The sequence below is a fragment of the Ambystoma mexicanum genome, chromosome 6p (genome assembly GCF_040938575.1).
Source record: "Ambystoma mexicanum isolate Mex_15411 chromosome 6p, UKY_AmexF1_1, whole genome shotgun sequence".
In the NCBI taxonomy this organism is placed as follows: domain Eukaryota; kingdom Metazoa; phylum Chordata; class Amphibia; order Caudata; family Ambystomatidae; genus Ambystoma; species Ambystoma mexicanum.
In genome coordinates, this window is record NC_090935.1 from 619901447 (window position 1) to 619914309 (window position 12863).

A 12863-nucleotide genomic window follows, 5' to 3' on the forward strand; every position below is an offset into this window, starting at 1 on the left:
TGTTCCTTAGGGTCCAGGAAGAGGCCGGGGAGGAGGGAACAGATTGACATATTCGGGTCTTCAGAGAGGCGGATGATACAACTGACGCCCCTACCAAACCTGAGCCCAGAAAGGTTAGAGAAGAAGAAGCCAAAACTCTTTCCGACCTAGCCTTTGCCCAAAGGAACGACCTATTGTTGGCTGAAGCCTTTTTACAAGTCGAGTCTGAACAGGAGGGCCGTGAGAAAAGAGTGCCTTTTTTTCATTTTGAGACATGGGCCTATGTCCACCACTACAGAAGGTTTGGTAAAAACACAATTGTTTGCCCCAAAGAGTCATAAGCAAGTGGTTCTAGATTTATCTCATTCGCATCTGACAGGAGGCCATTCAGGACAGACGAAGATGCAGGCCCAAATCACTAACAAGTGCTACTGGCCAGGAATGCCTGCTGACATTTAAAACTTAATCCATGCCTGTGTGATTTGCCAAAAGACCAGTACTCAGTTAACACTACCAGTCCCCTTAATTTTGTTACCAATCATTGAAATTCCATTCTCAAGAATTGGTATGGACATTGTGGGGCCCCTAGAAACTTCAAAACAGGGAAACAAGTACATTTTGGTAATCGTGGATGTCAAAACCAGCAAGGGAAGGGTACCAACACCCTCTCCCGAACGACAGAAGCTGAATGGAATCTACCTCACCCACCGTGGTTGGCACGGGTTCCTGGATTTCAGTAGTACAGGTAACCACGAGTCAGCCAATGCAGGGAAGAGGGATTAGGGAGAGGTTGTGGATAGGAAGGGGGAATGCAGGAAACCGGGAAGAGGGTTAGGGTAACGATGATTGGGTAGGTAAGGGGGAGTTTAGGAATGGAAAACACACCCTAACACCTTGCCACATATAGGCTTACTACTGTCCTGACCTGCTTCCACCAAGGAATGCCTGACTAACACTAACACACTCCCAACATCCTACACCTGTAACATGAATCATGAACATTCATGAGGGACTGACTAAGCAGCATACTCAGTTTAGTAGTGACATTCATGCCCTAAATAATTCTTAATCATACAACTACATATAACAATGTTTTTTGGAAGCAGACAAAATAAACAAGAGCATGCCAGTGTAATGAAGCAAACAAACAATTTGTGGTTTCTCCACATGAAGTGACAATACACATGGGGCCTCATTCTAAGTTTAGCGGTAACCTTGACACCAAACTTCCGAAAATGTACAGCGCCCGCGAATTGGCAATTACCGGGGCATTCCGGCCTCGCCGGACCCAGTATTTGCCCATTCGCTGGCACCGGTAAGAAATGCTCCCCATTCCCATTTCAGCCCCATAGAGCTCAATGGGAATGGGGAGGAAGGATGCAGCAGCACGATTCAGAATGGTGCCGGTGCATCTGACATGCTGTGCCCGCGTGTGCTGGTCTGCCCCCCAGGTCAGACCTGGTGGGCAGAAAGGCACCCGCGAACACAACTTATAGTTTGCCGGTCCGGCAAACTTTTTTTTTTTAAATATATTTTTATTTTTACATATAAACCAAACGACAATACAACAGAACATAAATAACCACATTTAACCACAAAGGCACTGCAATCCCCATCCCTCCCCCCTATGAGCCTGTATGGTGTCCGCCATCGGTATCCGCTGTGAACGGAGGGGCGTCATCGCTCTCAGATTCAATTGGAGCCGACCCCGTTCCAAACAGTTCGGCTATCATCAATTTCCATGCCGCGAGGGAGCACATTTCCTCCTCCTCCCCTGCAATACTGGTATCCCGCCACACCGCCGTCTCGGCCTCCGCCCATTTTTGGAGATCCCTCCACCAGACCTCCACTCGTGGCTTATGACACTCCTTCCATCCCATTGCAATCCTACGTTTAGCAAGCACATAAGCCAGATCTTTCAATTTCTCAACATGTCTGAGTTTACGCGCTCTGGGATATCCCCCCAGTAAGCAGGCCCAGGCTGAATCCACTTTGAGCGTGATGCCCTTCCCTGCCAGTTTCTGCGCCACTTCACCCCAGTAGCCTGCAATTACTGGGCACGCCCAGAACATGTGTATCATGTCTGCATTCTCCTCGTCACACTTAGGGCACGCTTGGCGTCCAACGTCCCGAAATTTGGATATTCTCAAGGGGGTCATGTATGCCCTGTGCGTTATATAAAGCTGTATTTGCTTAAACCTGGCATTCCTCGATACTTTTTTATGATACCACAAGGCACGCTCCCACAACCCATCTGCCATCGGGGCCCCCATCTCCATTTCCCATTTCAGTCTCAAGTGCACTAAATCACTCCCAACCTTTGTCATCAACATCTCATACAACCTAGAGACCTCATGCCCGCCCTCCGATGTGTCGTATAGTATCCCCACCGTGGCGTCTGGTTCATCGGCCAAGGTGGTTTCAGGCCACCTACTCCGGATCTCCTGCACTATCCTATGATATGTCACATATTGACCCCTGTGCAATCCCGACCCTGCCTCTAGTTCTTCGAACTCCATGATGGTCCCATCCTGCCAAATATCTCCCATGGTGACCAACCCCACTGACTCCCAGTATGTCCGGATGATTGCTCTGAGCTGCCCGTCTCCCTTCGCCAGTGCGACCAATGGGAACTGCGACACACACGGCAAAGGGTTACCCATCATCCGGCAGGCCCGTCTCCACATGTTCCGTCCCAGAGCTAGCATTCTAGGCCGCTCCCTCATGCTTGCATTAGTCACCCAGATCACCTCTCGCAGATAAAAAGGGGAACAATCCCTCCCAAACAGCCTGTGTTCAGGGGTCTCATCATCAGAGAGCCACCTGGACACATATTGCAGCTGCGCTGCCACATAATATGCCTCAAAGTTCGGCAGTTTAACTCCGCCCTTCTCGTAGAAGTTCTGCAGCTTCCACAGTGCGACTCTGTTACGCGTGCCGTGCCACAGGAATTCCTTGCAAACACTATGTAGCCTCACAAAAAACTTATCAGGAATCATGTAAGGGATGTTGTTAAAATAATGCAAAAGCCTGGGCAGTACCACCATTTTAAGCATAGCTCCCCGGCCCATCATCGCTAATGGCAGTCTTTCCCAGAACCTCATGCATTTCTCGATCTTCCCCACAGCAAGTTCAGTGTTGTGCTTGTGCTCTTCCTCAGTCGTGTGATACACGTCAATTCCCAAGTATCGGAAGGAGCTCGTCGCCCACGGGATCTGCAACACTGGCAACCTCTCCACCGGAGTCCCCACATAGCCTCCCAGCGGAAATAGAGTGGATTTCTGGGGGTTTACCGCTATACCGGACAACCAGGCATACCTCCCCATCACCTCTAAGACATACTACAAATTTTCTTCTGGGTATCTTAGGTATAGCAGCATATCATCTGCATACAGGGATAGAAGGCGACACTCTCCTCCTACATCAATGCCGACCGGGTCATATTGCTGCCGGAGGTAAATTGCCAAGGGTTCTAGGGCCAGGATGTACAACATTGGGGACCAGGGACACCCCGCCTAGTGCCTCTGCCCAACTGCCATCTCTCTGACACCACTGCACCCGTGCGGACCCTGGCCAGTGGTGCACTGTATAGCATCTCGGCCCACCTAACGTAACCTGGTCCCATCCCGTACCATCTCAGAGCCGCCAGCAGCCAAGGCCACCGAACAGAGTCGAACGCTTTAACCGCGTCCAATGCCACTATCGCCATTTCGCCGTCATCACTACATCCCCATTCGACCACCCTGTGGAGGCGTCTGTGGTTGTGAGTAATGTTCCTGTTTGGGACATAGCCCGTCTGGTCAGGGTGGATCAACTTGCTGATCACTGTACGCATTCTAGTAGCCAGGACAGCTGTCAGGATCTTGCTGTCCTGGTTCAGCATCGACAGGGGCCTGTAGGAGCCACAATCGTGTCCCGGTTTATTTGGCTTGGGGAGCGGTATTATAATCGCCTCCCTAAGTGACTCCGGCAGCCGTCCCACCTCGTACGCTTCGTTGAGCATTTCCAGCATGGGCGGGAGCACTTCCTCCGCATATACTTTATAAAATTCACTGGGGAACCCATCCGCCCCTGGGGCCTTGCTGGTGGGCAACTGCCTCACAATCTCCTTCAACTCTTCCAGGGTGATCGGAGCATCCAGCTCCTCTCGCTCCTCGTCACTGACCCTGGGCAAGCCTACATCTTCCAGCACTTCGTCTATCTCCTCCTGGCTGCCCCCCTCACGATCTTCGTATAGGACCTTATAGTATTCCACGAATGCCCTGTTTACGCCTTCTTGGGTGTCCACCTCTTCACCCTTTTCATTGATTACCAATCTGATCGGGGATCGTGGGGTCTCGCTCTTGTGCAGCCAAGCTAGGAGTCGGCTCGTTTTATCTCCCCCCGCATGCAGTCTCTCAATATACTTTCTATAGTTCAGATTACAGAGCCTATCCCAATGTTCCGCACACTTCTGTTGCAATTTGGAGACCGCCTCCGCATCTATCCCACCACCTTCCAGCTCCTCCTCCAGCTCAGTCTCAGCTCTATGCAGATCCGCCAGGACTCCCCCCATCAATCCCTTAGACTTCGCAATGGCGATCCCCCGCATTACGACCTTAAAGACCTCCCATAAGGTGCCAGCCGTCTTAACGCTCCCTGTGTTCACCTCAAAATAAGCAGTTATCTCCTCCCTCATATCCTCTCTGAAGGCAGGGTCCTTGAGCGCCTCCGCCCTGAGGCGCCACGTTGGTATACGCGCTCGTGGGGAATACAGCTGCCATCGCATGACCAGGGGCGAGTGGTCAGAGAGGACTCTCGCCCTGTAGTCTATATGGTCGCACTCCGCGACTATGTCCGGCGTGGCGAAAAAGTAATCAAGCCTCGTGTGCAGTAGATGGGGGGCCGAATAATGCGAGTATTGTCTCCTGCCCGGGTGTTTCGCTCTCCACACATCTACCAGGCCAAAATCCGCCAGCAGCGTCTGCAATACCTTGGCCGCCGGACTGGGCTTAGCCATCTTGTCATCCGACCTATCCTCCCTGGGATTCAACACACAATTAAAGTCGCCACCCCATATCACCGTACCCCCCATCCCGACACTGAGCTTGGTGCACAGCGTCCTAAAATATGTCGCCGTGTCCTGGTTAGGCGCATATGTGTTTACAATGCACACTACTTTGTTCTCTACCAGCCCCCTCACCATAACCAACCTCCCATCCGCCTCCACAACCTCCTCAATTAGCTTAAATGGGACATGTGGCGCCACCCACACCAGCACTCCTCTGGCATAGGCGGAGTACGTCGATCCTACTACTGTCCCCTTCCACTTCCTCCTTACCAGCTCCAGTTTCTCTCGCTTTAGATGTGTCTCCTGTAGCAGGGCTACGTCTATCTTCTGCCTCTTAAGATACAACATGACTTTATTTCGCTTAAGATAACTGTTAAGCCCTCTAACATTCCACGTTAATATCCTGAGGTCTCCCATGGCCTATCAGTAGTTTCCTCCCCCCATCCTAGGCAATCCCTCCCCACTTTGCGAACACCCAATCCCGATTTCACCCCCAGGCTCATACAAAAACTAAAACACCCCCCCAAACCCCTACCCCAAACAACTGCCCAGCTCCATCCCTGGATCTCAGGCATCCCTGTGTTCGGTCCTCCCTGGGAAACCCAAATAGAGAACCCGACAGGGTGTCACCCCACTAACAGTGACTAAACTAAACACAAAAGAGGGGTGTAAAGAGCGGCCTCTGGAGGCTCCTCTCCCTCGCAACCATGTCCGTGCTCACGGACCATGTTTAATAACCACTGACGCGCACATGTTCTCCAGCGAGTTCAATGACTATATTCAAGTCCCAATATTCGTGACCCGACCGGGCCTACAGCGTTACTTATCTCGTCTTTTCTTTTTCGCCAGCCGTCTGAACATCTGGCTCCTGAGGGCAGTTTTGTGCATCCAGCCACTCCATGGCATCCTCCGGAGTGACAAAGAACAGCAGCTTGCTCTGAAAGAAAACCTTCAGTTTGGCCGGATAGAGCAACATGTACTTAAACCCCGCTTCCCGCAATCTCCTCTTCACCGATCCAAAGTTCATACGACTGCGCTGTACCTGCAGGGTATAATCGGGATAGGCAGTTATGTTCGCCGCTCCTCGTTGTATTGTGCCTCCCTTGCGGAAGTGTTCAAGGATCCTTTCTCGGTCCTGGTAATTAAGGATCTTGGCTATCACCGGCCTGGGCGGGTTTCCCGGCGGTGGCTTCCTAGTTAAGGCCCTGTGCGCTCTCTCCACCACAAAACCCTGCGACAGGGTGCCTCCTGTGATCTCCTGCAGTAGCATGTTCTCGATGAATTCCGTTGGATTATGGCCCTCAGTTCCCTCCGGAAGGCCCACGATACGGATGTTGTTCCTCCGGGCGCGTCCTTCTGCCTCCTCCGCCCTACTCTCCAAATTGCCCACACGTTGCACCAGGGCATGGAGTTCACGCTTGTGCACAGCGCAGTCCGCCACGGTAGGGCCCATTTCTTTTTCCAAAGTCTCCGTGCGCTCTGCCAGAGTACGCACGTCCTGCCTTAGGAGGTTCACGTCCTCCTGCACCGCCCCAACCTGGAGTTCCATTGCGGTCTTCAGTTCAGCCACAGCGAGCTGGAGCTTAGTCTCCCAGGTCGCTTTCAGGTCTGCGATCGCAGCGAGGACCTCCTGGTTCGCACCCCCGGCGGCCATTTCCTTGGCCTGAGTTTTATCTTTGCTTCTGGCTCCGTCTGGGCCGGGAGGCGTCTTAGCGTATTCGTCGAGCGTGGGCTGTTTGTTCTTCGCTCTCAGGGGCTTATTAGACATGTCTCCCGTCCTATCCCCGCTCGGATCTGGGGCAGGGTGTCACAGTGCGCTCTTCGGGTGTCCCATCGCTATCGCCACATCTCCGACACTAAGTTCCTTTGTCCTCCGGCTCCCCCGGCCATCTTGTCTACTACCTAGCTAAGCCAGGTCGCGTCTCACCCTTTGAAGCGCACTTTAGGCCATGAAGAGTCAGGGGCACAGTTTCAGGTCACACCGCACGCTCCCCTGCTATCCGCACGTCCGGTTACAAAGTACCTTCGGCCAGGCCCTGCTCTCTTCCGAGGTCCGCGCCGTCGGCCACACGGGACCGGGTGTCCTTAATGACCACGATGCACCCGAGTCATGCTCCTTCACCACCACCATGCTCCAGTGCGATCGTCAGGCGCCCAGATCAATCACTCCTTTGTTCCTTCGTTAAGCGGCGGCGGCCATTTTCTAGTTCATCGCACTCTCGCCTCCAAGTCTTCTCTTAGCTTCTTGTTGCGCTTTCACGGTGCAGGCCCGTATCGAAACGTGTCCACACGTCCACCTGAGATTCATGTACGCAGCCATATCAGTCTCAGCCAAATTACATCGGTCCTTGCACGGTTTTCAGTCGGATAATGTACGGATCTTCGGGAGCCCCCGTACAGACACGTCCTTTCACATGGCTTCCTAGCCACGCCCCCGCCGGTCCGGCAAATTTACCGGTACCGCAGTTTCCGGACCGGTAAACTTGTAATGAGACCCATGGTCTGTTGGCAAAGCATGAAATGGAACACAAAACAAACATAGCTCTCACAACGGAGATTCTTCCTAGGTCACAGATTTCTTTCTTTATTTATTTGTAATGCGCTTCCAACCCGGAGGTAACTAGGCACAGTTTAGAAGGATATGCATTTTCTTGGTTACACAGATGTCAGTACAGTAGAGAATAACAAAATATCAGATTTACAGAAACAGAAACAAGCGGGAATATACAATAATATACCATGACGAACAGTTCAAAGGTACTAAACATCTAGGAGAGTGAGAATTACAGACATAATAAATTAACTCAATGGAAGTCTACAGTCATTTTCAATAATATATAGTTCAGGACTACCAAAAAGCTGCGTGGTCAAACAGTAGATTCATAGATACACTGTGTGGTTACAAGGTGTAAGGATGTAGTGAGGGAACCTGGCCGATAGGTGTCTACTCTGGTGAGTCTTTGGAGATGAGTTTGGTGTCCTTCCTAAATTTATAAAAAGACTGGTCAGCTCTTAAGGAGGTGGGTAGTGAGTTCCAGAGCTGAGCAGCCATTACGGGGAAGCTCCTCCACCCTGCTTTATTTAATTTGTACCTAGGCACTTTTAGGCAACCAGAGTTTGTAGATCTGGTTTGCCGGGTGGAATTAATTTTAGAACATTTTTCAATAAGGTAAGGAGGGGCTGAATTATTGAGGCATTTGTAGGTTAGGCAAGCCGTTTTTAGTTGTATTCTCTCGTTGATTGAGAGCCAGTTGTTGTCTCATCTGAACCCAGAAATGTCTTGCCTTCTGGAGATTCCCAGGGCGTGGATCAGCTTACATGTGTAAGCTGTGGCAGAGGCTGTACCACTGACCTGTTTGCGCAGATTCAGGGAGGAGTCTAGGTAAAAACCTAGAGTTTTTACCTCTTTATCCACCTTAATGGCATTCCTGTCAATGTTAAAGGAGAGGTATTGATTACTCATTTTTTTCTGATTGGCAGGTGTGGCTAGGAGGAGTAACTCAGTCTTCTCATCATTCAGACATAAGTCATGTGTGGCCATCCAGGCTTGAATGATGAGGTAGATTTTGTTAATGAGAGCTAGGTCTTTATCATAGTCACCTGTCAAGGGAATGAGGATCTGGGTGTCATCTGCGTAGTTGGTATAGCTGACACCCAGATCTTCCAAATCATCAAACAGTGGTTTGGTGAACGCATTGTACATGGCAGGCGATACACGGGATCCCTGAGGGACTCCACTGGATATGGAGATAGGATCTGCAGCTGCTAGCGTTGAGAAGACTCTCAAGGATCTTTTACTAAGGAAGGATTGAATCCAGGCTGTTGCTTCTACTGAGAAATGGTCCGCTGAAGAAAGGTGCTTACATAGCACCTTGTGATCGACCAGATCAAAAGCGGCTGACAAATCCAGCAGGAGCAAGAGAGCTGATTTTCCTTTGTCTTTCAGATCGTAAAACTGAATTTTCAGATCAATCAAGGCTGTTTCTGTGCCATGTTGGGGTCTGAAACCTGATTGACGGAGTCCGAGGAGCTTATTAGTTTCCAGCTAAGATTGTATTTGGTTGTAGGCAGCTTTGTCGATGATCTTTAGTAAAAAAGGGACTGTAGTGATAGGCCTAAAGTTGGTGGGTATGTTAGGGCCCAAGGTTGTTTTTTTTAGGAGTGGGAGGACCCAAGAGATTTTTAGATTAGTAGGGACAATACAGGTACGGAAGGAGGCATTAATTAGCTTGGTAATAAAGGGGGCACGTTCACTTGCCGCTTCCTTCATGACAGAAGCTGGACATGTATCAGCTTGACAGTTGGAGGGTTTAAGTGAGGCTATAATGTTTTGCACTTCTCGAGCAGACACTGCCGTGGTTTAGGGAAAATAGGGCTATGTTTTGGAAGGTTGGCTTGAGGTGGGAGATTGAGTTTTTTGATAGTTATTTTCTTTTGGAGAAAGGTGATTTTATTAAATAAAGCGTCTTGAATTTTAGTGCATCACATTTTGTCCTTGGTACAGTTATCAATAGGTGGGGTTGGAGATTCAAGTTCTCTTAGAATGGTAAAGAGATCTTTTGTGTCTGAGCTCGCTTTGTCAATCCTTTAGTTGTAGGTATGCCGTTTTGCTAACAGAATTTCTTCTTTATAGTTAGCTGAGATTTTTTGAAGGATAACTTTATTGGTAGTATAAGGGTTGTTTTTCCAGGTTGTTTCGTATTTCCTTTTTTCATTTCTTAGGGCTTTGAGCTTGAACCATGTGTTTAAGTGTGCTGTAGGTTTACTTTTGCTATCCATTGCCGTGGTGATAGTTTTGTTGTAGAGGTCCACTAGTTCCGCTGGATCATAAGAGGCAGGTGAGGGACTAAGTAGTGATTGGAGAAAGCGTTTGAGATTATTCACAGTGATATTCTTTTTGTCCCTAGTCGGAATAGGTGGAGCAATGGGGTTCTCACATCTGGGAAGTATACAATCTTGGAGATTCAATGAGAATAGAAATAGAAAGTGATCAGTCCAGTGTAGAGGTTCAATGGTCATTATGTTAGTTACGCTGTTAAGGTCAGCAACCCAGTCTAGGATTCTTCCTTTTTCATGACCTAAGTCAACCAAGGAGTTGGCGAATACCATTGCCGGTGGGTCGTTGGGGTCATTAAAACCAAGATTGAAGTCTCCTAGTATGAGGATTTGAGACGATGGCTAGTTGTGGGTGGAAAGGAGGGAGAGGATTTCTTCTTCGAAGGAGCCTATAGGTCCAGGAGGTCTATCAATCAGGTGCATTGGTATGGTGCGCGAGTTAGTGAGAGGAAGTTTGACAGTCAGCAGTTCACCAGATTCAGTGGGGGCAAGAGATGCCATTCTGAGGCCCAATGAGGCTTTGGCGATAAAGGCAATGCCGCCTCCTCTGGCAGATTCTCTATCAGTTTTAATGACTGTGTAGTTGTCAGGTGTAGCAATGAGGAGAGATGGGCTTGCTGCTGCATGTAGCCAGGTCTCCGTGATTGGCGCGGTATAAATGCCATATCATATCATATAATTGCTAAGAAGTTGAGAAGTCCAGTTTTCTTTCTAGGATTAAGTCGGCAATGTCAGTAGCATGGACCACCAATGATCTGGCATTGATTAGTGCCCCATGGATAGCTGAGGAGATATTATTAGCGATAGGGAGGTCAGATGAGGCAGGCATCAGTCTAGTACTCTTGGAAACTTTGTAGAGTTTGGATGGGAGTTGTTTAGGGCATGGCCGTAGGTTAAGTGTAGGGGGCCAGGAGGTATTTGATATGCTTTGCCTATACTAGCGTTTCTCAGTTTGGTAGGGCATGGGCTGTTAGGGATATGTGAGGTGGGTTCAAAGAGGGCTATGGAGCTAGTAGTAGGGCTGCTCTGGAGGATGGCTTGTTGGGTGCCACCTGGCCTGAGATAGTTATTGGGCATATTGGGTGCTAGAGCTATTGTGGGAGCTCTGATAGGTAAGGTGTTGACCATAGTCTCGAGGTAAGGTAGGAAAGGGGTTGGTTTAATCCGGGTGTGGAGAGGGAGTTGTGGGAGGAAGGTGGTGGGCTTAATGCAGCTTTCCATAGTGCAGTAAATAGTTACATTGGGGGAATAGGGGAAGATGGTGGTGACAATATTGGTAGGGATGAGGATGTGGAGGAAGAATGACAATATGGCAGTGATGTTTGTAGGAGCATACATAGTTACTTGCATCAAAATAGTTCACTACTGTTTTCAAAGCTCCAGATTCATTTGAAGACATATTTGGATAACTACCTTGCCAATGGTTTTATTCGGCCCTCTAAGTCCCCCATGGCCTCTCCTCTGTTCTTCGTGCCCAAGAAGGAAGGGGACCTTCGTACTTGCATAGACTATCGCGCCCTAAACCAGATCACAGTTAAGAACAGGTACTCCCTTCCACTCATCCCAGTATTAATGGACCAAGTTAAGGATGGCAATGTTTTTACCAAACTAGACCTTCGAGGAGCTTACCACTTAGTGAGAATCAAAGAAGGGGATGAATGGAAAACTGCCTTCCGAACAAAATACGGCTTATATGAGTACCAAGTTATGCCTTTCGGCTTATGCTACGCTCCAGCAGCTTTTCAGAACTTCATGAATGATGTCTTGTGCAAATAGCTAGATGTCTGTACCGTAGTGTACCTCGATGACATTCTAATTTATTCAAACTCAATCCGAGAGCACATAACCCATGTAGGGGCAGTACTGATGAAACTACGGCAACACAAGTTATTTGTCAAGCTGGAGAAATGCTCCTTTCATGCAACCTCAGTGGAATTTCTGGGATTCATCCTGTCACCAATGGGAATTCAAATGGATAATCGAAAAGTTTAAGCCATTTTGAATTGGCCTTCCCCTACGTCAGTGAAAGGAGTCCAAGGTTTTTTCGGATTCGCAAATTTCTATAGACGTTTTATTGCAGGATTTTCCCAGCTAGTCCATCCAATAACTTCATTGTTGCGAAAGCACAAGACATTCTCATGGACCAAAGAAGCAGAAGAGGCTTTCCAAAATTTGAAAAAACATTGTATCACAGCTCCCGTTTTGAGGCACCCACAACCTGAGCTACCGTTCACAGTAGAAACTGATGCGTCCAGTGCAGCAATGGGAGCTGTATTGTCTCTAAAAGATACTGAAATGGGACAACTGCATCCAGTGGCCTTCTGGTCTAAAAAGTTTTCAACTACAGAATTAAACTACAGTATCAGAGATAAGGAATTACTAGCAATAAAAAATGCTTTCAAGGAATGGAAACACCATTTATTGGGGGCCCGGCATACCGTCACAGTTATCACTGACAACCGAAATCTGCAATATTTACGCAATGCAAAGGCTCAATCATCCCGACAACTCCGCTAGGCATTGTTTATTGTGGAATACGACTTTGTTATAACGTACCACACAGGAGTTAAGAATGGTAAAGCGGATGTCTTGTCACAGATTGGAGAGAAAGAAGAGATCCAAGGTACTTCAGATCCAGTAAATATAATTCCAGAAGAGAAGGTGCTGGGAGTCACTGGAACTTCTGAAGAAGATCTAAAGTCACAGATTCAACTCAGCATGACCCCTTCAGAATTAGAGGCCTGGAAGTCAAAAGGACCCAAGTTTTGCATTCAAGAAGGTTTACCTTATTTCCAGAGTCGTCTTTATCTGCCAAATCAAGAACTACAGAGGAAGGTCATGGCAGATTACCATGGGGCCCCAATAGAAGGCCACCCTGGAATCCCAAAGACCACAGCCAAGACCAAAAGACATTTTTTGTGGCCAACATGGTGCAAGGATATCATAGATTTCATCCAAACTTGTGGAATTTGTGCCAAAAACAAGAGCTCAAAGCAGA